This window comes from Bombina bombina, chromosome 9, assembly GCF_027579735.1.
Source record: "Bombina bombina isolate aBomBom1 chromosome 9, aBomBom1.pri, whole genome shotgun sequence".
Lineage (NCBI taxonomy): Eukaryota > Metazoa > Chordata > Amphibia > Anura > Bombinatoridae > Bombina > Bombina bombina.
This window is the reverse complement of record NC_069507.1, coordinates 199096848-199124697: the sequence shown is the minus strand read 5'-3', so window position 1 is coordinate 199124697 and position 27850 is coordinate 199096848. Positions and strand designations below refer to the sequence as shown.

General features: G+C 39.5%; 1 protein-coding gene across 2 annotated transcripts in view; it reads left to right on the top strand.

Moving 5' to 3' along the window:
- HPS1 (HPS1 biogenesis of lysosomal organelles complex 3 subunit 1) overlaps window positions 1–27850 on the top strand; it is a 363492-nt gene that overhangs the window by 1741 nt on the left and 333901 nt on the right. The window lies entirely within an intron of this gene.

Sequence of the window (27850 nt, the reverse complement as noted above, 5' to 3'; positions counted from 1 at the left end):
CTGATTTAAGACTATTCAAGAGAGGATAAGAAAATAGTTGTCTTTTGCGAAGTTACAAAAAGTGAACATTTTTCACATGGCTAAAATGTGTAGTAATTCAACATATAGATGCAGCTAATTATTGATTCTTGATTGTAGCCTTTTTGTTCTTTTTTACTTTTTCTTTTTTCTTTTTTTTCTTCCTTCTTTCTCTTTTTTTCTCTCCTCTATTTTTTTTTTTTTTTCTGAGGTTCCTGCTCCTTTCTTTTTTTTCAACATATATCACTGTGTCTTAACACTCAGATTATGGCATGAACACACTTTCTGCAAGCATTAGTTTTATTTAAATCTCAAGGTTTATAAAAGCAGTAAGAACAGTTTTTATAATATTGGCCTACGTTGGTAGCATAGCCCAGCAGAGATTTCTATAAAGAGTATAATAACCAACCCTTTTTTTTCAATTAAGTCTAGGACGTATATATAAACGGTTCCTGATTATAGGGTTTGAGATCCTTTTTTTGGAGGAGAGGGGAAAAGAGGAGAGGGAGAGGGATAAAGGGGCTCCTTACCCTTACAGCTATGCTATATATTTTAAAAACTAATTTACTGTGAATTTATATGTATAGCTGTCCTTTAGGTCTTTTTAGACCCTCCTGGTCCTACCTAATTTAACAGCCTAACAGACATTCTGTATTAGTGCCTGTGTAGGAAAGACAGGCTAAGAAAACTCCCTACTCTGTTAATTATATGCTGTGGGCTGCTCCTGTATGTTCTTATCCTTAACAACTAACAACTAATTTGACCTATTTAAACTCATGAATTATTAGCTTGTTCTATAAATAAGGTTGCTGATATTTTCTCAATTTATCCAATCTATCCATTTCTCTGGTATTGAATCCTAAGTTTTGTACTGTATCTATATATCTACATCTCAGAATTTAACTTTCTAAATAGAAATTGCTGCTCTATATATGTCCTGGATGTTGAACTGAAACGATGTGTTCTGGGCTGTTGATTGATTTAAAGATATTGGCTGATTATCTGTTTATGCTTTATAAGAATTAATATCTGTGTTAAGTTTTGGCAAAACTGTTTTGATTTAGATAGTGGGTGTAGCAAGATAAAAAGGGGCTTAGGAGGAAGACATATAAAGGCAGAGAAACAGTTTATAAGACTATGACTTAAACAGTTAAAAAAAGCTGAAATAATTTCTGGGATTTGTTTGCATTAGCCTTTCTTTCTAGAGATTACCCCGTGAACAAGGGTATATCCCTCGCTATCTCTAGACAGCACTAGAGCTTTATTTAAAGTAGAGTAACTAGATTACTTTTACTGGCCCTATTGGCAATATCTTGCTGTGACCCTACTACTACTATTAGACCTGGTGGATCTGATGATATGTCTTTTACATATCTTTTCTCTGGTACTCGCATCCGTGGCCGGACCTCACTGCACAATTAACTAAGTATCACTAGCTTGTTCACTTTCCCCCTCCCCTCCCCCCTTTTCTCCCCTTTTTTTTTTTTTTTTTTTCTTCTCTCTCTCCCCCTCCCCACTCTTGGTCGTCACCTTCACACACCTATCCCCACATGTCAGCTTGGTAGCGTCTCTCGCTCTCAACTTAAACCCACAAACACCTCTGGTTTTTCACTAACTTTCACAAATTTTTGGCTCAACTTCTTTTTTCTTTTTCCTTTTTTTTTTTTTTTTCCCCTTTTTCACAATTCTCTATTATTGGCACATGGATAAATTTTTTCACGTTTCACCTAGAATCCCTTCTCCGGCCATGGCAGCGAGGCAGAGAGATAGGAAAATGAAAGGTAATCAAGAGACAAACATGGACACGCAGTCAGTTCCACTAGTGGCGCAAGAACCTATTAATATGCAAAACCTTGTTGCTAATATATCTGAAGCACTCTCTCCCAAGTTTGAAGCTCTAAGAGCTGAAATTAAACAAGACTTCCTTTCTTTAACACAGGAAGTTCGCCAATTTTCCAATAGACTGCAGGAAGCCGAGCAAAGAGTCTCGGACCTGGAAGATCTAACAATAACGCATAGTTCCAATTTAGAATCTGTGAATACCAATTTACAAAAAATACAGAATAGGCTAGAAGATCTAGAGAATCGCTCTAGGAGAAACAATATAAGAATCATAGGACTCCCAGAAGAACAGCAATATGACAATCTTGTTGACTTTGTATCAGAAACTTTGCCTAAAATTCTAAAATTGCCACCCACTTCATATCCTATTCCAGTGGAGAGAGCGCACAGATTAGGCTCATTCCATGTAGGGAACAAAGCCAGAACTAAACCTAGACCTATTATAGCTAAATTGCTAAATTTCCAAGACAAACTTACCTTACTTCAGCACTATCGTAAACAACAGTCAGTTAAAGTCGGAGGTATCACAATCCTCTTGTTTCAGGACTTTTCTGCTGACACTGCTGCAAAAAGGAGGGAGCTCGCTCCCATCTGCACTAGGTTTATACAGAAAGGATTCCAGGCAACTATAATATTTCCATATAAACTGAAGGTTAAAGTTAATGAAGTTTTTCATTTTTTTGAGGAGGCTCACTTAGCTGAAAGCTTCTACAAAACACTGAATTCCCCGGTCAGATGATATTAGGTTTAAAACATGAAGGTCTCAGATAAAATACAATATGTTGAAATTCTTCTTTTTTTTTTCTCTCCACGTTAGGGGAGAGGGATGGCTGCTCAGATATGAGCCGCAGTTCTTAGATCCCTCCGGTGCGGAGAGGGCATATACTCATTTTGTATCAAAGGAAATGAAGAGGAATCTCTTATTTTTGCCTCTTAAAACTAAGGACCCCCTTCCCCCCCCCCCTTTTTTTTTTTTTTTTTTTTTTATTGTTCTTCCCTCTGCCCCATATTCTCGGAAACATAAATGAGTACAGGCAGTGATAAATGCAAAATTGTGTCATGGAATGTGGGTGGTATATCTACCCCAATTAAGAGGAAGGCAATTCTTACCCAGCTTCGGAAAATCCGGACTGACATAGGTTTCATTCAAGAAACTCATTTATCTGCGGAAGAATCTTTGAAGCTTAGGTCAGCCTGGGTGAAGGAAATATATTTTGCGCCTAGTGTTAAGAGGAAGAGAGGAGTAGCAGTATTAATTGGGAAAAAAATTGATTCAGAAGTAATACATTTTGAGGCTGACCCAGGGGGGAGATATGTTATGCTGAAAATAAAGATCTCTCAGAGGATGTACACACTGTGCAATACATATGGCCCTAATATACTCGACCCAGATTATTGGACCACTCTTCAATCTAAGCTTTTAGCTTACACGGAAGGGTGCCTGATTATGGGTGGAGATTTCAACATGGCACCACAAAGCCCAATTGACAGATTAAGGCGAGATGTTAAACAACTGAAACAAAAAAAGGATAATTTAGAATCTAAGCTACTTAAAAAAATTATGCAAAATTTATCCTTGCGAGATGTTTGGAGACATCAAAATCCCTCTAGCCAGAGCTTTACTTGCCTTTCGAAGGCGCATAAGACTCTTTCTAGAATTGATTTGTTTTTAATTGATGAACGTATGTTAATGAATGGGGTAAGATCAGACATTCTGTCAATTCTCCTCTCAGATCATGCACCAATTGTTTTGGAGTTCCAGTTTTCTCGCCCACGCCCCGCTCTATCGCGCTTCTTTTTTCCTTATTATTTAATGGCAGAGTTAAAATTTAAGAATTGGCTCGTAAATAAGTACAAGGAGTATGTACATTTTAACAAGGAATTTCTGAGTCAGCCTGAATTGTTTTGGGATACTGCGAAGGCAGTAATGAGAGGGGAAATATTGTCATATAGTATTGCCTTACAAAAGAAAATTAGACGCAGAGAAAGAGAATCATGCCAATGTCTGACCAATGCTTATAACCAATATCTTCTTGATAAAACTCCATTAAACTGGACGAGATATGTTAAAGCAAAAAATGAAAGGGATACTTTTATATTGTCACAAGAAACACAAAGAGAATTAAGAATGGAAGCCAAGCTATATAGATTTGGGAATAAGTCGGGTAAGATGTTAGCCAAATTAATTAAAAATGAGAAAAAACAACCTGTAATAGATAGTGTGCAAGATAAAGGGTTACAAATTTCAAACTCGGATGACATTCTAAACATATTTTTTGAGTACTATCAAGAGCTGTATTCATATAAAACAAGTGACTCACAGAAATCTTTAGATTTCTGGAGGGACCTCAAACACCCCACAATTACACTTGAAATGTCTAATAATTTAAATGCCCCCATCTCCATAGAGGAAATAGAAAAAACAATATCTGTGCTTTCGCTAAATAAGGCAGCAGGCCCAGATGGTCTCCCTAGTGAGTTTTACAAGATCTTGTCTAGTGAAGCTACCCCACACCTCTGCAATCTTTTCAATAGTTTTTTTGCAAATGGTAACTTGATTCCTTCTTCATTTTCTAGCTCATATACAACCTTGATTTTAAAAGGTGGAAAGGACCCGTCCTGCAAAGAATCTTATAGACCAATTGCTCTCCTAAATTCCGACTATAAAATTCTCACTGCGATTTTAGCACATAGACTCCAAGGGATCTTTTCAGAAATCATACACACTGATCAAGCAGGCTTTTTAAATAACCGTAATTCAGCTGCGAAAATAAGAGAAGCATTGCTTGTGGTAGAATATTTCGAGGCTACTTCTCACCAATACAGCGGGGGGGAGGGCCTACCTGATCTTGCCATTATCTCCATCGATGCTGAAAAAGCATTTGACTCCGTATATTATGAACATATTAAAACATCATTAAGACAATTTGGTATTAGGGGGAATTTTTTTGAATTCGTTGGAAATCTCTATAATCAGCCATCTACAAAATTAATAGTAAATAATACCATCTCCCCTTCTATCTCTTTGGGTAGAGGAACAAGGCAGGGCTGCCCTCTCTCCCCGCTTTTATTTAATATTTCCATAGAGCCTCTGGCAATCAAAATTCGCCATCTTTTAGAAGGTATAAAAATTCGTAGCACTGAAATAAAAATCGGTCTATATGCAGACGACCTGCTGCTTTATTTGGCAAACACTAAATTGAATTTACCGAAACTTTTCCAGATACTGGAGCAATTTGGCTCATTCTCTGGCTATAAAGTCAACATGGCTAAGTCAGAGATATACTGGCTCAGGAAAAATAATACCTCCATCCTGAATACTCCTTTTCATCAAGTAACAGATTCCTTTAAATATCTAGGGATTCATATCCCGATAAAAATATCGGATCTATATGCTTTGAATATTCCCCCGGTAATAAAAACAATTAAGGAAAAACTTTTGACTTGGCAAAAACTCCCATTATCACTTTCTGGCAGGATAGCCCTCTTTAAAATGGTTCTCCTTCCAAAACTACTGTACATCCTTCAAAATACACCAATAATTCTCTTAGGAAAGGATATCCGATCGATTAACACCTCTCTTATTCAGTTCCTTTGGCAAAACAAAAGGTCAAAGATCTCTCTTATGAAGCTTTCGCTACCAAGAGAAAGTGGAGGTCTTGCTTTACCTGACATAAGGCTCTATAACCTTTCCTTCTTAGCACGAAATGTAGTGGATTGGATCTCGGTTAATAATTATGTACTGAACAATGATCTTGAGTCTAGTGTATGTCATCCATACTCTTTAGCAGCATTAATACATTTAGAACCTAAAGAAGTTCCAGCAGAAATTAAAAAACTTAAAACTATTTTCAATCCACTCAAAGCTTGGTATAAGATAACGTTTTCCTTATCAATTAATAATAGAGCTTCCTGTATCTTACCCATAATAGGCAACCCTACTTTTCAAGCAGGCTTAGACTCGGAAGTTTTCAGAAAATGGCACACGGCTGGACTAACAAAGGTACTTCAAATTATAGATAAAGAAAGGAAATGTATTAAATCATTCCAGAACTTAAAAATAGATTTTGATCTGTCTAATAAGGACTTTTTTGCATATTTGCAATTAAGGCATTTTGTCCAAGACTTGGTTAAAAAAGTGGGCTGGGAATGGGGACTGGGCACATTGGAGAACTGGCTAGCTTTGACAAGAAATGGTCATTTGTCAATTGCACCGTGTTATCATCTCCTGAGCATAAATAAAGGAGCCTCGATACGGGCAAACTTGGTCGTTTATTGGAATGAATTAATTCCACAAAACAATATTGAAATAAACACTATTCAATCGTCAATTAAGAAAATCTCGCAAGTAACACTATCTGCAACCTGGAGAGAGGCGCACGTCAAACTCCTGCATGGGGCATACTTTACCCCAAAGAGAGGGTTCAAGTGTGCCAACATGGGATTTTGTAAATGTCCAAAATGTTCACTTCAGGCAGCTGACCTAATCCACATGTTTTGGCACTGTCCAAAGATTAAAAACCTATGGGCCAGGGTCGAATACTGGTTCAAGAATGTACTCAAAATAGCTAATCTTTCACTCACATTGTATCAGATAATATTTTGTCTTAAAGAATCTGGTAGGCAGAGCGATGAGAAAGTGGTAATCTCTGGCATTCTTGCTACTAGATATTTAATTTGCAAAAAGTGGAAAAGCTGCACAATTCCAAGTATCTCCGAGATAAAAAACTGCATGAAAAAGCAATGTATTTTAGATCAAAGAAATGCAGACATAAATAATGAGCAAGACATTAAAAGATTTTTTGATAAATGGGCGTTTTTTTTGAGAATTTTTCCCGAATCTGAAATGAACCATATAATCTTTCCTTTCAGGAACACAGAAATTGTTTTATTAGGAAACTGGTAAAAATTAAAAGAGAGCTAGTATCTAAGCTGATTTCTTTCTCTTTCCCCACCCCCCCTTTTCTTTTAGGTTTTTTTTTTTTGTTTTTTTGTTTTTTCCTCTTCCTTCTTTCCTTGATGAGTTGCCTCTCCGCACGGGAGGGGTATGGGTTGGGGGAGGGTTCAGGAGGAGGGGGGTGAAAAACTAAAAAACTCCAAGAAATGTTAATAAGTAAGCTGAATGTGATATATCAATATCTAGCTAAAATATATCTGTATGCATAGCTAAATACAGTATTATAAGAATGAACTTGTGTATAATTTACGGATGATCTTATATGTTCAAAGCTGTTTATATTGTTTTTATTTTTTGTTTTTTATGACCTTTTCTTGGATTACAAATAAAAGTTAAAAAAAAAAATAAAAAAAAAAAAATTGCATGCTCTATCTGATTCGTTAACGGTTTCATTTTTGTTTTACTGTCCCTTTAATGCGTTACTTGGACACTTTTAGAATGCGTTAAAGCTTAGAAAGAAATACTGAACCCAATTTTTTTCTTTCGTGATTCAGATAGAGCATGCGATTTTAAGCAACTTTCTAATTTACTCCTATTATAATTTGTCTTCGTTCTCTTGCTATCTTTATTTGAAAAAGAAGGCATCTAAGCTAAGGAGCCAGCCAATTTTTAGTTCAGACCCTGGACAGCACTTATTTATTGGTGGGTGAATTTATCCACCAATCAGCACAAACAACCCAGGTTGTTAACCAAAAATGGGCCTTCAGCTAAACTTACATTCTTGCTTTTCAAATGAAGATACCAAGAGAATGAAGAAAATTTGATAATATGGGTAAATTAGAAAGTTGCTTAAAATTGCCTGCTCTATCTGAATCATGAAAGAAAAAAATTGGATTCAGTGTCCAACCTTGAAATTTTGACAATTTTTATCTTGATCCTTGGTACACATCAGAGCTGCCAGTTTATGGGCAGAGTAAAGCAGATACTTGCACAGAAGTTAACTGCCTGCTGTCCTCAGCTGTCAATATTGTCCTTGGTTTCTTCCCATTTGTGGTTGTTCTGGATACTCTATATATTTTGTACCCCCTCCCCTTCACATAAAACCTCAGATGAGACATCAAGGCCCTGTAGGACCTCTGTCAGTCAAATGCTCACATCAGACAAGAAACCTTGCCATGCATCTCCTGTAGTCTTGAAGACACAGGCCAAAATCTTACCCCAATGCCCTACAGCCCCCTTTATAATTCACATATCCACATGAGACCTCAGATCAGATACCATCAATCTGCAGCTGTCACGCCGCTCCTCCGGTCTCAGGTCCCGGTCACCGTTCCGATCCGTTGTCAAGGCTGTTGCCATTTGTTTGCCTTATCGTTACTGAACTCTGCCTTTTTCAAGACTACTCTATTGCTTAACCCTGAACTGCCGATTGCCTTTTTTGTTGCTGACCTCTGTTCTGTGAGTGGGGCTAAGTAAAATTCTGCAAATAGGGACATAGTGACTATCTTGGAGGGACAGTGGGACAGAGTTTAGAATCACTGACTGTCATACTCAAAAAGGGGTATTTGGGAGGTCTGCTCAAATAAGACCCCAAAGCCCTGTAGCCAAATGACCACTTAGAACAGAGCCCTGGCCCTGTTTCCTCTCTATAAACCACCTACCCAAATCTGACCTCAGATTATCCCCTCTATAAGGCACCTACCCAAATCTGACCTCAGATTATCCCCTCTATAAACCACCTACCCAAATCTGACATCAGATTATCCCCTCTATAAACCACCTACCCAAATCTGACATCAGATTATCCCCTCTATAAACCACCTACCCAAATCTGACCTCAGATTATACCCTCTATAAACCACCTACCCAGATCTGACCTCAGATTATCCCCTCTATAAACCACCTACTAAGATCTGACCACAGATTATCCCCTCTATAAACCACCTATCCAAATCTGACCTCAGATTATCCCCTAAAGTCTTGCAGCATCTTTCAGCCACATACCCACATTGGATCAGACCACTCATTAAAGGGACAGTGTACTGTAAAATTGTTTTTCTCTTAATGTGTTTCCAATGATTTGTTATACCAGCAGCAAAGTATGATATTAATGAGAAATGGCTTCTTTAGTTTTATTTTTGTATATGGAAAAGCTGAGTTTGTTCTTTGAAACCTCAACCTATTAAAATTGGTTGAGCTTGCAGGGAAATCAGATCTCCATATTGTATCACTCTGTTCACATATTTGCTTCTTTATATTATCCAGAGCAGCAATCCATTGCTGGAACCTAGCTGAACACATCTGGCGAGACAGTGACAAGATGCATATGTACTTAGCCACTAATCACCATCTAGGCCCCAGTAATGTAATATTGCTTTTGGAGCTGACTTTAACTATGTTTTTAAAATTTGCAGATTAAGAAATGTATTATAAATATAATCAGTAAATTATTATTAACCCCTTGCATCATTGTGACGTAGGTACTACATCACACAGTACTTTTCCCACCTATGTCTAACACAAAGGGCGTATTCCATGGTCCCTGCTGTCAGCTTAGACAGCAGAGACTGCAGCTGAGGTCAGAATTGTGCTCCATTAGCATACGAAACCAGACCGCCGACACCAGCAAAGGATCGTTACAGAGAGTGACACTTTTGGTGGTGTTGGTGGGAGGTGGATGGGCGGCCCAGTGGAGGAGGGGCGGGGTTCCCTACACTACTGCAACAGAATTATGAAGGGAGAGGGAGGGATGGGGCCCTACACTATGAAATAATATAGGGGGGACCCTACACTAGAGAAACAACCCCCCCCCCCCCCAGAAAAGACAGAAAATAAACCAAAAAATTAATATTTTATTACTGGCAGCTGTTTGGGGGGCCAGGATGAGGAGTGATCTACACTACAGAAATAAAAAAGGAACGAAATACCCCAAACTTCCTACTGGCTGGCAGTACCTAAGATGGTGGTGACCAGTGTGTGTGGGGGAGAGAACTGTTTAGAAGGGGTCAGGTAGGGATCAGGGGGTGGATGTGTCTGGTGGGAGGGAAATCCCTACACTAAAGAAAATATAAACCTTACAAGTTAACCGATTACCCTTTCACTGTCGGGAATTTCAGAAGTGTGGTGTGCAGCTGCAAATACCGGCCTTCTAATTGCCAAAAACCAATGGCAAACCCATTCATGTCTGCTATTTCTGAACAAAAGGGATCTCAGATAAGCTTTTACAACATTTGTCTTATGACTACAGTATTTGTGTGTAAATAATTTCAGTGAGAAACCCAAAGTCTGCGTAAAAGTTAAAGTTTTTTTCCATATAATTGTATTTGGCAGCTAAATAGTGGCATGAAATATACCAAAATGGGCCTAGATCAATACCTAGGGTTGTCTACTTTAAAAATATATATAGTCAGGGCTCAACATTTTTACTCGCCCAATAGCCATTGGCGAGTAGAAATTGAACTAGTAAGTAGTGAAAGATAGTGAGTGAATGTCAAATCAACATACACTCACTATTGAAGGCTGGGCGTGTAGGTTCAACAGTGAAATGCTGCTGTAAACATGGAGCATTGCCTTGAAGGTGGAGTTTCGCCGTGAAGGTGGAGCACAGTTGCGTTGGTGTGGAGGCGCTGAGAAGAAGCACGGGTGACGTGAAGAGATGTTTTTAACAGGAGTTATGTGAGATAGGTAGTGCCCTGATCTGGCTGATTTGAGGTCTGGGCGCAATACAAAACGAGGGAATAGGAGGCCATGTGTTAACAGAGAAGGCTGATTGGTCATCATTACCAATTAAGTAGCATTATGAATTTAGGTGGGAGAGTTTTGGAGTTGTATACATAAAAACTTGAGGAACAAAGGTAGTTTAAGATTTTGAGAGCTTTTCAAATATGTTTGCTTTCTGATATCCTAGTCAGGTTGCAAAGCAGGGGAATGTGCTTAAACCATTAATTTAAAGGAATATTGTAGGGAAATATGAAATGCTTTGTACCCATAGAACAGTTACTTTTTAGCAGATAACTCCCTTAAAGATATAATGTACTCAGACAATCATCTGATACACTTTTTGTATTAAAAGTAACTGCAGGGACACGTTTTCTTCTTCTGCAACAACTGCCACAACTTCTTGATTACATAGCTTTTCTATAGCTAATGTTGCAGTATTGACAAGATCAGTATAGGTGGCAGTTTCTGATGGTTAGTTGTCCAGGTTACTAACCATGCAAAAGGAAAAAAAGAAAATTGGACTGTATTGTTTTATGTACCATTAGCTTGAACCTGCCCTGGTTTACATAACTTTGCATCATGTAAGAGTGAGATAAATGCTGTCTATACACTGTACCAAATGGCCAGCAAATGCAGAGAGGAGGTGGGTAGTGGGTGTTGGGTTAGCTGGCGATGGGTGGGGTCAGTGGCAAGTAACATTTGGGCCTGGCTAGTAGCTTAGGACTTGAAATTTTGAGCCCTTTATATAGTTTTCATAGGTAAATAAAAACAAAGGCTCTATTTCTGTTTAAAGGGCCATAATACCCAAATGTTGAAACACTTGAAAGTGATGCAGCATAGCTGTAAAAAGCTGACTAGAAAATATCACCTGAACATCTCTATGTGAAAAAGGAAGATATTTTACCTCACAATCTCCTAAGTATTTGCACCCCATTGTAAAGGAGAGTTAAGTGAAATCTCATAAGATCACAGTAAAAGAGTTCATGACCTCCGCACTGTTGATGTTGATTGGCTGCTGTTCATTTCTAACTTTTTTTTTTTTTTACCTGCAGCTGGGCAGCAGCTGAGTATAACTTTTTACACAGAACTTACTCTGCTGAGCTGAGGAGATTGTGAGGTAAAATATCTTCCTTTTTTACATAGAGATGCTCAGGGGATATTTTCCTGTCAGCTTTTTACAGTTACACTGCATCAGTTTCAAGTGATTTAGCATATGAGTATTATGTCCCTTTAAATGGAGTGATAGCAAAAATGCTAAAAATTTGGGCAAGTTATTCACTGAATTTCTGGTAGGGAAGGGGTGCTGATTAGTGGCTGCACCTATATCCCTTTTGTCAGTAGCTCAACCGATGAGTTCAGCTACCTCCCAGTAGTGCATTGCTATTCCTACAACAAAGGATACCAAGAGAATAAAGCTAATTTTGGCAGGATCCGACTTATATACTACAGGATATTTTTCCTCTCTGAAAGGCATAGGGTTAGATTACGAGTGGCAATCTATCGTTTGCGCGCAAGCAATATCGTGTTTTTGTTGCCGTTTGAACGCAAGTTAAATTCCACTCGTATTACAAGTTGAAAGTCAATGCGAATGTGTGAGCGCAATCGGAATTTACGCTATAATGATTACTGTGACTTCAGAGCTTTGGTTAACTGTTATACGAGTCAAAACAGTGTAACAAAACACATCAAAAATACTTTTAAACGTACAGTTACACTCATAATAACACTATCTAATAAAAATTATTTTTAAAAAAATTGCAATAAAAAGTTCTTAGGGCTCAAAGCCAAAAGTGCTTTTACAATGGTAGGGAGCCATAGGAACTAGTGATGCACCGAAATGGAAATTCTGGACCGAAACCGAATCCGAAAATCCAGGAGGCACTTAGCCAAAAACCGAAAATGTCTTTTTTTTCAAAATTTTAAAATATTTTTTTTTTTTTTTTTTTTGCATAATTAGACTATTTTATGAATGAATCAGAATTGAAAACCTGCAAGCCAATAAAATAAAATAACCACACTTTTATTGAAAGTAACACACTAAAATTGGACAAAAATATCTTAAAACTTTAATATGCTACACAATAAAACAAAACAGGCAAAAAACGATAATACCATTTTTGGCCAAAATGTTTCTGCGACCAAATTTTGGTGCATCCCTACTTAAAACAATATTAAATATCAATATACTGTATTATTCTGTATTTAGTTCTGTGTAACAGAATCAGATTTAACAGTATTTTTTTTTTTACCAATTATCCAAATAAAGTATAGTCCTAGAAAACTATTATTATATGAGAAACAGTAAGTCAAGAAATGAACTCAAACAGCAGCTCTAGGGTAGCATTAAATTTGAAATATGCTACACAATAATTTTATCGAAAATAACAGGCAAAAACCCCGAAATAGCCAAAAATGCAATTTTCGGCCGAAACATTTCTGCGGCCGAAATTTTGGTGCATCCCTAATAGGAACACATGTATAAATATATGTACGTATATAAATATATATGAATGTATTTATATACTTATGTGTATATGTATTTATATGTGTATACATGTATTAACATACATATATACACATATAAATACAGATTTACATATATATAGAAATACATACGTATATCTCATTGCAATCCTGCTCTCGTGTTTGCACGAGCTAGCAGCTGTTATTTTTTTGTTCAAAACGAGGCACCTTTAAGGTCTAGGGGAATACGATTTTACGTGGGTAACTGGGCGCACAACGGTAAAAAAAAGTTGAGCGCAGATAAAGCAACTATTAGTTGAGTACATCTATATTTTCTTTCTCTTGAGAGACATCGGTGCCTCCAATAAAGAGGCTGGAATTGGCCCTTAAAGGGATAGGAAAGTAAAAAAAACTTCCATGATTCAGATAGAGCTTGTTATTTTAAGACACTTTTAAATTCACTTCTGTTTTCAAATGTCCTTTGTTCTCTTGCTATCTCTTGTTGAAAAAGAATGCGCATGTATCCTACACCAGTGGTAGCTAGCTGCTGATTGGTGCCTGCACACATTTGTCTCTTGTGAATGGCTAACTAGATATGTTCAGCTAGCTGCCAATAGTACATTACTGCTCCTTCAGCAAAGCATAACCAGATAATGAAACAAATTTGATAAAAGAAGTAAATTGGAAAGTTGTTTTATCCAAATCATGGAAGGAAATTTTGGGGTTTTATGTTCCTGCTAAGTTTCTATGTGTTTATCTATTCATCTTCAGATGGAGATCTAACCCTTTGAGGCCTATTTATCAAAGGTCTGTCGGACCTGATCCGACAGTGCGGACCAGGTCCGACAGACCTCGCTGAATGCGGAGAGCAATACGCTCTCCATATTCAGCATTGCACCAGCAGCTCTTGTGAGCTGCTCAGAGCAGGCGGACAGGGTTATGGAGCAAGCGGTCTTTAGACCGCTGCTTCATAACTGCTGTTTCTGGCGAGCCTGCAGGCTCGCCAGAAACACGGGCCCTCAAGCTTCATTCGGAGCTTGATAAATGGACCTCATTACTCTGTCACAGTCTTACATGAGGGCATCCTGCTGTAACAGTACTGTAATATTGTCATACATTATTAGAGTGAGGTCATAACATAATGACGTTTGTCTGATTATAAAAGAGCAGGTGAAATAGGATAGGGGGCTGTGGTTACGGTTATATGTTAATCATAGAGAGGGTAAATGGTTTAGAATATTCATTCACATTATAAAATGTTGGCTTCATTTGTCCTTTTCTAAATGAACACTGTAGATTAATTTTTTTGTAAATCCGTGTTCCATTTCTCTATATTAATTGCAATCTTTGAATATGAAACATAACATGCCTTGCTTTAGTATGGGTGAATAAATGCAAGTTTAATTAGATAAAAGCAGTATGTGAAGCATGAATTCCTGTTTTTATTTCTCTGTATAACATTATGTGTTAAACCAGCATTTATATCTGATTATTAGCTTGTTTTAAATCTTAGAAAAAAGCAAAGTTGCAGTCTCCCTCCAGTGGCTAACTTTGATAGTGGCTCTTGTAAGAAAAATCTTAGGGCTATTGACTGCACAAGGTTTACGCACGCAATCGCATGGCCGTGATTTTAGCAGACACTTGTGCCTTTTTAAAAGGTTGCTGTTCGTCAATTAATTTATACAATTTCTCAATTAAATCTGAAGTATTATCTGAAATGATAAATAATATTTTTTTAATAGTTTTGCAAATAATATTTCTCCTTATTATACATTGTAGTTCTGACTGTCTGTTAAAGGGTTAATAATAACCTCATGCATAGTTGTTTTGAGTGACATGCATTTAGAAATGTTAGGGTACTTCTACATTAATGGAGCACCATTCTGGCGCAATAGAGTTTTGTTCCATTAAAGGGACACTGAACCCAAATTTTTTCTTTTGTGATTCAGATAGAGCGTGCAATTTTAAGCAAATTTATCATTTACTCCTATTATCAATTTTTCTTCGTTCTCTTGCTATCTTTATTTGAAAAAGAAGGCATCTAAGCTTTTTTTGTTTCAGAACTCTGGACAGCACTTTTTTCATTGGTGGATGAATTTATCCACCAATCAGCAAGAACAACCCAGGTTGTTCACCAAAAATGGGCCGGCATCTAAACTTAAATTCTTGCATTTCAAATAAAGATACCAAGAGAATGAAGAAAATTTGATAATAGGAGTAAATTAGAAAGTTGCTTAACCCCTTAATGACCGACGACGTGCAGGGTACGTCCTCCAAAAAAATACCCTTAACGACCGAGGATGTACCCTGTACGTTGTCGGTCTCTTGAAGCGGTGGAAGCGATCCTGATCGCTTCCAGACGCTTTCCGATTATTGCCGTGATGCCTCGATATCGAGGCATCCTGCAATAACCTTTTTTTAGCAGTCCGATGCAGAGAGAGCCACTCTGTGACCCTCTCTGCATCGGCCATCGATGGCCGCAATCGTTGGTGGATGGGAGGCGGGTGGGCGTCCATCGATGCCTTCTTTGATGCAGAGGGGGGCGGGATCATGGGCGGGGTAGCCGGTGGCACGCACAAAAGCGCACATTCAAGGCGGGGGCGGGCACGGGGAGGGAGAGGGTGGGAACCGCTACACTGCAGAAAAAAGTTGAAGAAAAACTGGGAGGGAGGGGGTGGGGGGTTGGTGTTTGGGGGGGGGGAAGCTACACTACAGAAAAATAATAATAATAATAAAAAAAAAAAGAATCTTTTATTGTAAACTGGGTACCAAGATGGCTCCCAATAAGTTAGAAGGGGAGGGTTAGAGAGCTGTTTGGGGGGGGGGATCAGGGAGGTTGGGGGCCAAGGGGGGATCCTACACAGCACCATATGTAAATATGCTTTAAAACATTTTTTTTTTAAATATTGCTTTTATTTTAGTACTGGCAGACTTTCTGCGGGGACAATTGTGGGGTGTGGGAGGGAAGAGAGCTGTTTGGGAGGGATCGGGGGGTGTGATGTGTCAGGTGGGAGGCTGATCTCTACACTAAAGCTAAAATTAACCCTGCAAGCTCCCTACAAGCTGCCTAATTAACCCCTTCACTGCTAGCCATAATACACGTGTGATGCGCGGCAGCATTTAGCGGCCTTCTAATTACCAAAAAGCAACGCCAAAGCCATATATGTCTGCTATTTCTGAACAAAGGGGGTCCCAGAGAAGCATTTACAACCATGTGTGCCATAATGGTACGAGCTGTTTGTAAATAATTTCAGCAATAAACCTAAAATTGTGAAAAATGGTGTCACGAAATATACCAAAATGGGCCTAGATCAATACTTGGGGTTGTCTACTACACTAAAGCTAAAATTAAGCCTACAAGCTCCCTACATGCTCCCTAATTAACCCCTTCACTGCTGGGCATAATACACGTGTGGTGCGCAGTGGCATTTAGCGGCCTTCTAATTACCAAAAAGCAACGCCAAAGCCATATATGTCTGCTATTTCTGAACAAAGGGGATCCCAGTGAACAATTTTTTTTATTTGATCGCATTTGGCGGTGAAATGGTGGCATGAAATATACCAAAATGGGGCTAGATCGATACTTTCCGATGTCTTCTAAAAAAAAAAAATATACATGTCAAGGGATATTCAGGGATTCCTGAAAGATATCAGTGTCCCAATGTAACTAGCGATAATTTTGAAAAAAAGTGGTTTGGAAATAGCAAAGTGCTATTTGTATTTATTGCCCTATAACTTGCAAAAAAAAGCAAAGAAGATGTAAACATTGGGTATTTCTAAACTCAGGACAAAATTTTTAAACTATTTAGCATGGTTGTTTTTTGGTGGTTGTAAATGTGTAACAGATTTTGGGGGTCAAAGTTAGAAAAAGTGTTTTCTCCAACATTGGTGTGTCCGGTCCACGGCGTCATCCATTACTTGTGGGAAATATTCTCCCCCTCAGGGAAAGGCAAGGAGAGCACACAGCAAGAGCTGTCCATATAGCTCCCCCTCTTGCTCCGCCCCCCAGTCATTCTCCTTGCCGCTCTGAACAAGTAGCATCTACCACGGGGATGGCGAGGAGTTTGTGGTGTTAGTTGTAGTTTTTTATTCTTCTATCAAGAGTTTGTTATTTTAAAATAGTGCTGGCTTGTACTATTTACTCTATAACAGAAAAGTGATGAAGATTTCTATTTAAGAGGGCTATGATTTTAGCACCAGTAACTAAAATCCATTACTGTTATCACGCAGGACTGTTGAAACAAGAGAACTTCAGTTGGGGGTAACAGTTTGCAGACTCATCTGCTTCAGGTATGACTAGGCTCCTTCTAACAACACAGGCTAATGCTAGATGACAGTCATATTTCCCCTCAGGGGAAACGGTAAGCCATTTTTCTTTCACCTCAGCAAAAAAGATAACAGGCTTCCCCTTTTTGTTTTTTTATGCTGGTAGACACTGTTAGGGGCAAAATAGATTGGTTTTTATTACAATATTATACCATTTGAAATATTTTATAAGCTCACATACACTGGGGAACATTTTTTATTGATCTGGCTTGTTTTAGACACCTATATCTAGTCAGGAAGGCCCCTTCACTCTAGTGTGCTGAGGGAGGAAGCCTCATTTTGGTGCTTCAGCTGCACAGTTGATTTACAAGGCATTGCATGCAGATTCATGTGAGAGGGTCCTGTGGCTCAGAAAGTGACTCCAAAAGGCTTTTTTCTGTGAATGGTGACCCCTAAGGAAGGTAAAAAGCTGCAGCAAGGCTGTAGCTTGGATTGTGGTGTATAAAAACGGTTAAATCCAACAATTAGCTCCGGTTTGCTTGTTTTAAGAGCTAGAGTCTCCATATTTGCTGTGCAATACTTTCTAAGCATTAAGACACTGGGGTCCAAATTTCAGAAAAATCGGATATTGCCTTCATAGTTTTTTGAACATTCAGAAATAAATGTGTCATTTTATTATTTAAAGAGACAGTAACGTTTTTGTTTAAAATCGTTTTTATTGCATTGTTTGCCTGCCTAAATCTGTTTAACATGTCTGTTCCATCAGATAACCTATGTTCTGTGTGTATAGAGACAAATGTGGTTCCCCCTTCGAGTGTTTGTGATAATTGCGCCATAGCGTCCAAACAAAATCAGGACAGCTCTGTTATTTTTCATAATGTTGCCCAAGATGATTTATCTAATGAAGGTAGTGGGGATAGCTCTACATCCTCTCCTTTTGTGTCTACACCAGCTTTGCCCACGCAGGCGACACCTAGCGCGCCAGTGCTTATTTCTATGCAACAATTATCAGCAGTAGTGGATAATTCTATAGCAAATCTTTTATCCAAACTGCCAGCTTTTCAGAGAAAGCGTGATTGTTCAGTTTTAAATACAGATAAAAAGGATGAACAATCAGACGCTGATGATGCCTTATCTATTTTACCCTCTCATCAATCGGAATTGGCTGTAAGGGAAGGGCTGTCTGAGGGTGAAATTTCAGATTCAGGAAAAATTTCTCAACAGGCAGAACCTGATCTAGTGGCATTTAAGTTTAAACTAGAACATCTCCGCGCTTTGCTTAAGGAGGTATTAGCTACTCTGGATGACTGTGATTCCATGGTAGTACCAGAGAAGTTGTGCAAATTGGACAAATTTTTAGAGGTCCCAGTGCACAATGACGCTTTTCCAATACCTAAGAGGGTAGCGAACATAGTGGAAAAGGAGTGGGAGAAGCCAGGTGTACCCTTTGCCCCACCTCCTATATTTAAGAAAATGTTTCCCATAGTAGACCCTAGAAGGGACGCATGGCAAATGGTCCCGAAGGTTGAGGGAGCTGTTTCAACACTAGCGAAGCGCACAACTATTCCTATAGAGGACAGCTGCGCTTTCAAAGATCCTATGGATAAAAAATTGGAAGGATTGCTTAAAAAGATTTTTGTTCAGCAAGGGTTCATCCTTCAACCAGCTACGTGTGTTATTACTGTCACTTCAGCGGCGTCCTTTTGGTTCGAAGAACTAGAAAGGTCGCTCCAGAAAGAGACTTCCTATGAAGAAGTCATGGACAGAATTCACGCATTAAAGTTAGCTAATTCCTTTATATTGGATGCCGCCTTTCAAATAACGAAATTGGCGGCGAAAAACTCAGGTTTTGCTATAGTAGCGCGGAGGGCGCTTTGGCTAAAATCCTGGTCGGCAGATGTGTCGTCCAAGACTAAGTTACTGAATATTCCTTTCAAGGGTAAGACCCTTTTTGGGCTGGAATTGAAGGAAATTATTTCAGACATCACTGGGGGTAAGGGCCATGCCCTCCCACAGGATAGGCCTTTTAAGGCTAAGAACAAGTCTAATTTTCGTTCCTTTCGCAATTTCAGGAACGGACCGGCTAATAACTCCACTGCCGCTAGACAAGAAGGTAACGTGGCCCAGCCCAAACCCGCTTGGAAGCCCATGCAAGGCTGGAACAAGGGTAAACAAACCAAGAAACCTGCTGCTGCTACCAAGACAGCATGAAGGGGTAGCCCCCGATCCGGGACCGGATCTGGTAGGGGGCAGACTATCTCTCTTCGCTCAGGCTTGGGCAAGAGATGTTCTGGATCCCTGGGCACTAGAGATAGTTTCCAAGGGATACCTGTTAAAATTCAAGGGACTTCCTCCAAAGGGAAGGTTCCACCTGTCTCGCTTATCTTCAGACCAGATAAAGAAACAGGCATTCTTACATTGTGTAAGAGACCTATCAAAGATGGGAGTGATAAACCCAGTCCCCTCCGGGGAACAAGGTCTAGGTTTTTACTCAAACCTGTTTGTGGTTCCCAAAAAAGAGGGAACTTTCAGGCCAATTCTGGATTTAAAGATATTAAACAAGTTCCTCAGAGTTCCATCCTTCAAGATGGAAACCATTCGGACAATCTTACCGACAATCCAGCAGGGTCAATTTTTGACTACCGTGGATCTAAAGGATGCGTATCTGCATATCCCAATCCACAAATCTCATCATCAGTTCCTGAGGTTCGCCTTTCTGGACAAACATTACCAGTTTGTGGCTCTTCCATTCGGTTTAGCCACTGCTCCCAGAATTTTCACAAAGGTGCTAGGGTCCCTTCTAGCGGTCCTAAGGCCGAGGGGCATCGCTGTAGCACCTTATCTAGACGACATCCTAATCCAAGCGTCGTCCCTTTCCAAAGCGAGGGCTCATACAGACATTGTGTTGGCCTTTCTCAGATCTCACGGGTGGAAGGTGAACATAGAAAAAAGTTCACTGTCACCGTCCACAAGGGTTCCTTTTCTGGGAACAATAATAGATTCTGTGGAAATGAAGATCTTTCTCACAGAAGTCAGAAAGGCAAAGCTTCTAAAAGCTTGTCGAGTTCTTCATTCTATTCCTCAACCCTCCATAGCTCAATGCATGGAAGTAATAGGACTAATGGTCGCAGCAATGGATGTGGTTCCTTTTGCTCGAATTCATCTAAGACCATTACAGCTATGCATGCTCAATCAGTGGAATGGGGACTATACAGACTTGTCTCCCCAAATTCAAGTAGACCAGGTAACCAGGGACTTCCTTCTCTGGTGGTTGACCCAGGATCACCTGTCTCAGGGAATGAGTTTCCGCAGACCGGAGTGGGTCATCGTCACGACCGACGCCAGCCTCTTGGGGTGGGGTGCGGTCTGGGACTCCCTGAAAGCTCAGGGCCTATGGTCGCGGGAAGAGTCGCTTCTCCCGATAAACATTTTGGAACTAAGAGCTATATTCAATGCGCTCCTGGCTTGGCCTCAGCTAGCGGAAGCCAGGTTCATAAGATTTCAGTCGGACAACATAACGACTGCTGCGTACATCAATCATCAGGGGGGAACAAAGAGTTCCCTAGCGATGAAGGAAGTAACCAAGATAATCCAATGGGCAGAGAATCACTCCTGCCATCTATCTGCTATTCACATCCCAGGAGTAGACAACTGGGAGGCGGACTATTTGAGTCGTCAGACTTTCCATCCGGGGGAGTGGGAACTCCATCCGGAGGTCTTTGCTCAGTTAACCCAATTATGGGGCATTCCAGACATGGATCTAATGGCGTCCCGTCAGAACTTCAAGATACCTTGCTACGGGTCCAGATCCAGGGATCCCAAGGCGACTCTAGTGGATGCATTAGTGGCGCCTTGGTCGTTCAACCTAGCATATGTGTTTCCACCGTTTCCTCTCCTTCCCAGGCTCATAGCCAGGATCAAACAGGAGAAGGCCTCGGTGATTCTGATAGCTCCTGCGTGGCCACGCAGGACTTGGTATGCAGACCTGGTGAATATGTCATCGGCTCCACCATGGAAGCTACCTTTGAGACAGGATCTTCTAGTACAAGGTCCATTCGAACATCCAAATCTAGTTTCTCTGCAGCTGACTGCTTGGAAATTGAACGCTTGATTTTATCCAAGCGTGGGTTTTCAAATTCTGTGATAGATACTCTGGTCCAAGCCAGAAAACCTGTGACTAGAAAGATTTACCATAAAATATGGAAAAGATATATCTGTTGGTGTGAATCCAAAGGATTCTCCTGGAGTAAGATTAAAATTCCAAAGATTCTCTCCTTTCTCCAAGAAGGTTTGGATAAAGGGTTGTCAGCTAGTTCTCTAAAAGGACAGATTTCTGCATTATTCGTCTTGTTGCACAAACGACTGGCAGCTTTGCCAGATGTACAAGCTTTTGTTCAGGCTTTGGTTAGAATCAAGCCGGTTTACAGACCCATGACTCCTCCTTGGAGTCTAAATTTAGTTCTTTCAGTTCTTCAAGGGGTTCCGTTTGAACCTTTACATTCCATAGATATTAAGTTATTATCTTGGAAAGTTCTGTTTTTGGTTGCTATTTCTTCTGCTAGAAGAGTTTCTGAATTATCTGCTTTGCAGTGTAATCCACCATATCTGTTTTTTCATTCATATAAGGTTGTTTTGCGTACTAAGCCTGGTTTTCTTCCAAAAGTTGTTTCCAACAAGAACATCAACCAGGAAATAGTTGTTCCTTCTTTGTGTCCGAATCCAGTTTCAAAGAAGGAACGTTTATTACACAATTTAGATGTTGTTCGTGCTTTAAAGTTCTATTTAGAAGCAACAAAAGATTTTAGACAAACCTCATCTTTGTTTGTCGTTTACTCTGGTAAGAGGAGAGGTCAAAAAGCTACTGCTACCTCTCTCTCTTTCTGGCTGAAAAGCATTATCCGCTTGGCTTATGAGACTGCCGGACGGCAGCCTCCTGACCGTATCACAGCTCACTCTACTAGGGCTGTGGCTTCCACATGGGCCTACAACAACGAGGCTTCTGTTGACCAGATATGTAAGGCAGCGACTTGGTCTTCTCTGCACACTTTTGCCAAATTCTACAAATTTGATACTTTTGCTTCTTCGGAGGCTATTTTTGGGAGAAAGGTTTTGCAAGCCGTGGTGCCTTCCGTTTAGGTAACCTGATTTGCTCCCTCCCTTCATCCGTGTCCTAAAGCTTTGGTATTGGTTCCCACAAGTAATGGATGACGCCGTGGACCGGACACACCAATGTTGGAGAAAACAGAATTTATGCTTACCTGATAAATTACTTTCTCCAACGGTGTGTCCGGTCCACGGCCCGCCCTGGTTTTTTAATCAGGTTGAAAATTTTTTCTTTATACACTACAGTCACCACGGCACCCTATAGTTTCTCCTTTTTCTCCTAACCGTTGGTCGAATGACTGGGGGGCGGAGCCAGAGGGGGAGCTATATGGACAGCTCTTGCTGTGTGCTCTCCTTGCCTTTCCCTGTGGGGGAGAATATTTCCCACAAGTAATGGATGACGCCGTGGACCGGACACACCGTTGGAGAAAGTAATTTATCAGGTAAGCATAAATTCTGTTTTATTTTCATTTTTTCCTCATATTTTATAATTTTTTATTAGTAAATGATAAGATATGATGAAAATAATGGTATCTCTAGAAAGTCCATTTAATGGCGACAAAAACAATATATTATATGTGTGGGTACAGTAAATGAATAAGAGGAAAATTACAGCTAAACACAAACACAGCAAAAATGTAAAAATAGCCTTGGTCCCAAACGGACAGAAAATGGAAAAGTGCTGTGGTCATTAAGGGATTGAAATTGCATTCTCTATCTGAATCACGAAAGAAAAAATTTGGGTTCAGTGTCCCTTTAATCCCAAAGTACACTAGAAGATTAAATATCCCCATCTCAACTCTCTTTGTTGCCTCCGCCTGGGAGATTCAGCAGGTGCAAAGCATCAATCCACAAGTTTCACTTGCGTGCCGGAGGATCAGATGTGCTCTGGACCAATTCTCTGGCGTCCACCTCAAGCAAAACTCGTGGATTGACGCTTCGCAACCTTAAAATTCACTGAGAGTGGAGATGAGGGAATTTCAGCTTCTACAGTACTTTGGCAATAATGGACAAAAAACTGTAGCGTGATTTGCCAGTTTGGTAATGGAAAAGTACCCTAAATTATTGTTATTAGAAGGATATAGGTAGAATAGATTAGCTAGTAGTTCATAGATATTAGTAAAAAAAAGTAGAGAAGGCGCATAATGGCATAATATCTCAGTGTTAAGATCCCACAGAGATTCCCCTCAAAGTAGACTACTCACAGATTGACAGCACTTATCGCAAAGTGCATAATAATATGGTCTGGGATATTATAAGCTCCCCAGTCAGCTCAAATCCGGTTGACAATATAGATCCCTGATCTCCCACAGCGAACACCAGTCACCATCCAGGATCACCATCCAGGATTTTAAACAATTGATGTCTGTATTGCAAGGGATCTGTCAACGTGGAGAAATATGCCTATCTCAAGGTGTGTATGGAAATTGCTAATCAGAAATTTGAGACCCAAATTTCCAGATATTTTTTTCTTATTAAGCGATATAGGTAAACACACGATTACCTTGACATATCTAAATTGATTATATTTCGGTGCCTTAGATATTAGTGAATAGTTAATGGGACATAATACTTATATGCTTAATCACTTGGAGGTGATGCAGCATAACTGTAAAAAGCTGACAGGAAAATATCACTTGAACATCTCTATGTAAAAACGGAACATAGGGGCGTGTCTAGGCAGCAGTCATGTTAGGTCGCAATATCTGTGGTTTCATGTATTATCTTCTTAACCCGCCGGTTATCAAGCTAATCCTGCAACCTCTACTAAAATAATTCTCAGCTCAAATTGGGTCAGGAAGCCCTGATTCGAATCATATCAATGTTGCGGAATCTATGATTACTGGGACCCAGATCTGGATAGTTGGAAACTCAGGTGGCAGCCATACCACGAGGCTTCAGCAACCCCCCCCCCTGTATACGGGGTATTGCAGTCGTTTTCAGACTGCCTTTCTCATCACTAAGAGGGAACCGATATCTGCATTAAAGGGCTGTTGCAAGGAATATTCAGATCTAGTGTTTGCACCCAACTCTCAGATTCTCCTGTATCAAGTCAGTGGGAGACCGCCGAGACGGCCTAAGAGAAAACTACAATATATCGTAACAGAATGGCTCATGCTGATACAATACTTCTAGACGCTATAAGCAGACTACTAGAAGACCAGCTATGATGTATCTCTGATCACCTAACCAGAGAATGGGGTAGTATGTGCACTTCTAAGCTTGGAATAAGCCCCCCACAGACACTGGAAACCACAAGGTGCGACCCAGAGAACGTAAATTTGGTAGAGCAAAACACAGATACTGCTCCTCGAATCAAGGCCAAGCTACAAAATGAGCGCAAAGCTGCCCCAGAGTCAGGATCTCAGGCTGAGAGCTTTGCTAGAGAGGAGATCTGTCCTAAGTTTGCGGACAGGAAACTTAGGACAGAATGCAAGAACCCTATCAGTGCAGGGGGAGATCGAACCTGACGAACCCGCTAGTGGCAAAGAATACAGCATTAGGATACCAACTGAAACTGTTGGGGATTCTGAACCGGGAGATAGTTCACGACCGATGTGTACAAATGCAGCGGCTGAACACCCTCAAGCCGATTGGAGAAAGACGTTTGAGCAGAAACGGCTGCCTTTTACAATCCTTAATCAGATCCAATCCATGCACATAAAATCCGGCCAGGTGCTGCAAGCTAGATTTATGTTTTCCAGGGAAACCTCAAATTCCCCAGTAATCTGGTCTTGGAGAGACCCTCCAATAATACCTGACAGCTTGTTTGCGATGGAGGTTCTGCTGCAGAGTCATAGCCGGCTGGAACTGTCATCTCACCTAAATCACGAGAAAATTTGTGCGTTGGTTTGGCACTTGAGCGCTGAGCCGTGCAGAATAGTTTAAAATAAAACTTCATAATGTTTGAGCAGATCTACTGAGCTTATTATAAACTATGAGTTTTCTACCTCCTGCTCAGAGATATCCTTCCTACTATGGGTAATTTATTTATATAAGGACATTATGACTGAGTTTTAGCTAAGGGCTTTCACCTGCGTTAATCTACCTTTTGTTGCACACTATCGTTATACATAGAGTGTATTTTTATGTTAGCTATCTACTGTTGGGTTATAAAAAATGGAGATAAGGGAGCCATTTACCAATATTTTAGCTCTGTGTAGTAATATCAAACTAGAGGTGCAGACCCTATATAAGTATTGCAAACTATTATAAATAGGGAGAAAATAAGGAAAAGTAGTCCTTATAAAAAGATAGGGAATTCAGCACTCTCATATACACATTTAAAGAGACAGAGATATAAATATCTCAAGGTATCAACCTAAGTATTAAGATAAATAGAGCAGAGTGTGGAGCCAGGTGGAAACCCAGAATAAAGACTTGACAACTAGCATGCTTGTAAGGCACTCATAATTTTATTATTTACAAAAAGCAACAAAATTCTTAGTAAAGGTCATGTGACCATAAAGGTAATTTGAAACAAAATTTAATCAAAAATATGAGCTAAAAAGCTAAGTGAGACGTCTCATAGGAAAATAAAGTGTTTGAGAAATGAATGGCTAAATATAATAGTGACAATGCAACACCTCTATTAGAGGACAACCCCAAAAAGAAAGAGTAATATAAGGGTAATGTTGTCATAATAATATAATGAGGATCTATGCAGTTCACATAAACATTGAGCCAGAATAATACAATCACAAGAATACTTTAGAATGCATATTTTTCAATTTGGAGTGAAATATAAACACAGGAAAAAGCTTTGCACAATCATATGCAGCATGCAACTATACCAAGTCTTAAAACACAACACCAACATCAGAGGACAGTCCCAAAGTTAAGGGTCAATACTGTCATGATATAAATATAGGATCTATGTGTTTTAAATATGGGTATTGTATAGTAAATTTTGCATAACTTCTGACAAACAGGATATTAGTAAAGCAGCAGCATTTAGAATGAACACATCACAATTTAAAGGAAGTCCTTCCAAATCTGTTGAAAACAGGCATCCACTTGTATTGCAGGAGGAAAAAATGAAGTAAGTTTCCACTGCCTGTAAAGAACAACAGTCATAGCATGCACTCACAGCCTTTGCGATGTAAATCAAGCACAGAATCCTTGGTAAGAAGCTGCAAATCCGGTGAATGTTCCTATGTTGCACAAGATGCAAAACAATTTAATAAATCACTCCAGCAAGCTGCAATTCTTTAAGGTGTAGTAGGGATTTCCAAAAGACAGGTGTCTCATCAAAGCAATCAGCTGTTACAACAACTCAACAAAGCAATCAGCTGTTACAACAATTGTCGCTTATGGATTATAAAACCACAAAATAAGAAATACAGATGATTAGCAAGCACATCAAAAATCAGGGAAAAATATGCTTAATCAAATCATGATCACTAGAATTATTGGGCCTGTCTTGCGATATCCTTACATCCAATAATTCTAACAGAGGCCTAGTTGATGTTAACTGTAAGGCAAAAGGGAGGAAGTATAGCAAATTGCAAAACTCACAACACTCCCTTTGGATTCCAAAGTGAACACTGTTGTGTAACCTTATTTTCTGGAGTATTAATTAAAATATGCCAGTGCTACAAATTTTAAAATAAATGTTCCAAATGATAACACATCTGTGTCTTTATTTGTTTATCATAATGGGACATTTTTAATTAACTTAAAGGGACAGTCTAATCCAGAATGTTTATTATTTAAAAAGATAGATAATCCCTTTATTACCCATTCCCTAATTTTGCATAACCAACCCGGGTATATTAAAAAAAATTTTACCTCTGTGATTACCTTGTATCTAAGCTTCTGCAGACTGCCCCCTTATGTCAGTTCTTTTCACAGACTTGCATTTTATCCAGTCAGTGCCCTCTGATAAGTAACACCACAAATGGCATGAGCACAATATTATCTTTATGGCACACATGAACTAATTTCCTCTAGCTGTGAAAAACTGTCAAATGCATTCAGATAAGAGGAGAAATTAGCATATGAGCCTACCTAGTTTTAGCTTTCAACTAAGAATATCAGCATTAATATCTGAATCATAAAACTTTAATTTTGACTAGACTGTCCCTTTAAGGTACAGCATAGTGTACATTCTTTGTGTTTGCAGTTTGTTTTTTAGCAGCTGCAGTGTATATCTATTTCTTAATAAAAGAAAAAATATTTGACTATATGTTGCAATTTGAATAAAATATTTTTAGTATTCATAAAACTATGATAATGTTTAAATATCCTATATTATAAAAGGCCAAGTGTGTTTGTCTGAAGCCGTCATGCGCAGTAGAGACAAACACACTTGGCCTTAGATTGACCTCGCACGCGCACCTCCGTAGTTTAAGCAGCGCACAGCAGAGAATAGAGCTTCGCACGCGCACCCACCCGACCTCGCACGCGGACCTCCGCAATTGTAACAGCAGCGCGATGATCACACGCGCACCTCCACCGCAAGTGTAACTCAGGTACAACCCGACCTCGCACGCGCACCTCCGCCGCAAGTGTAACAGCAGCGCGATGTTAAGGTACAGG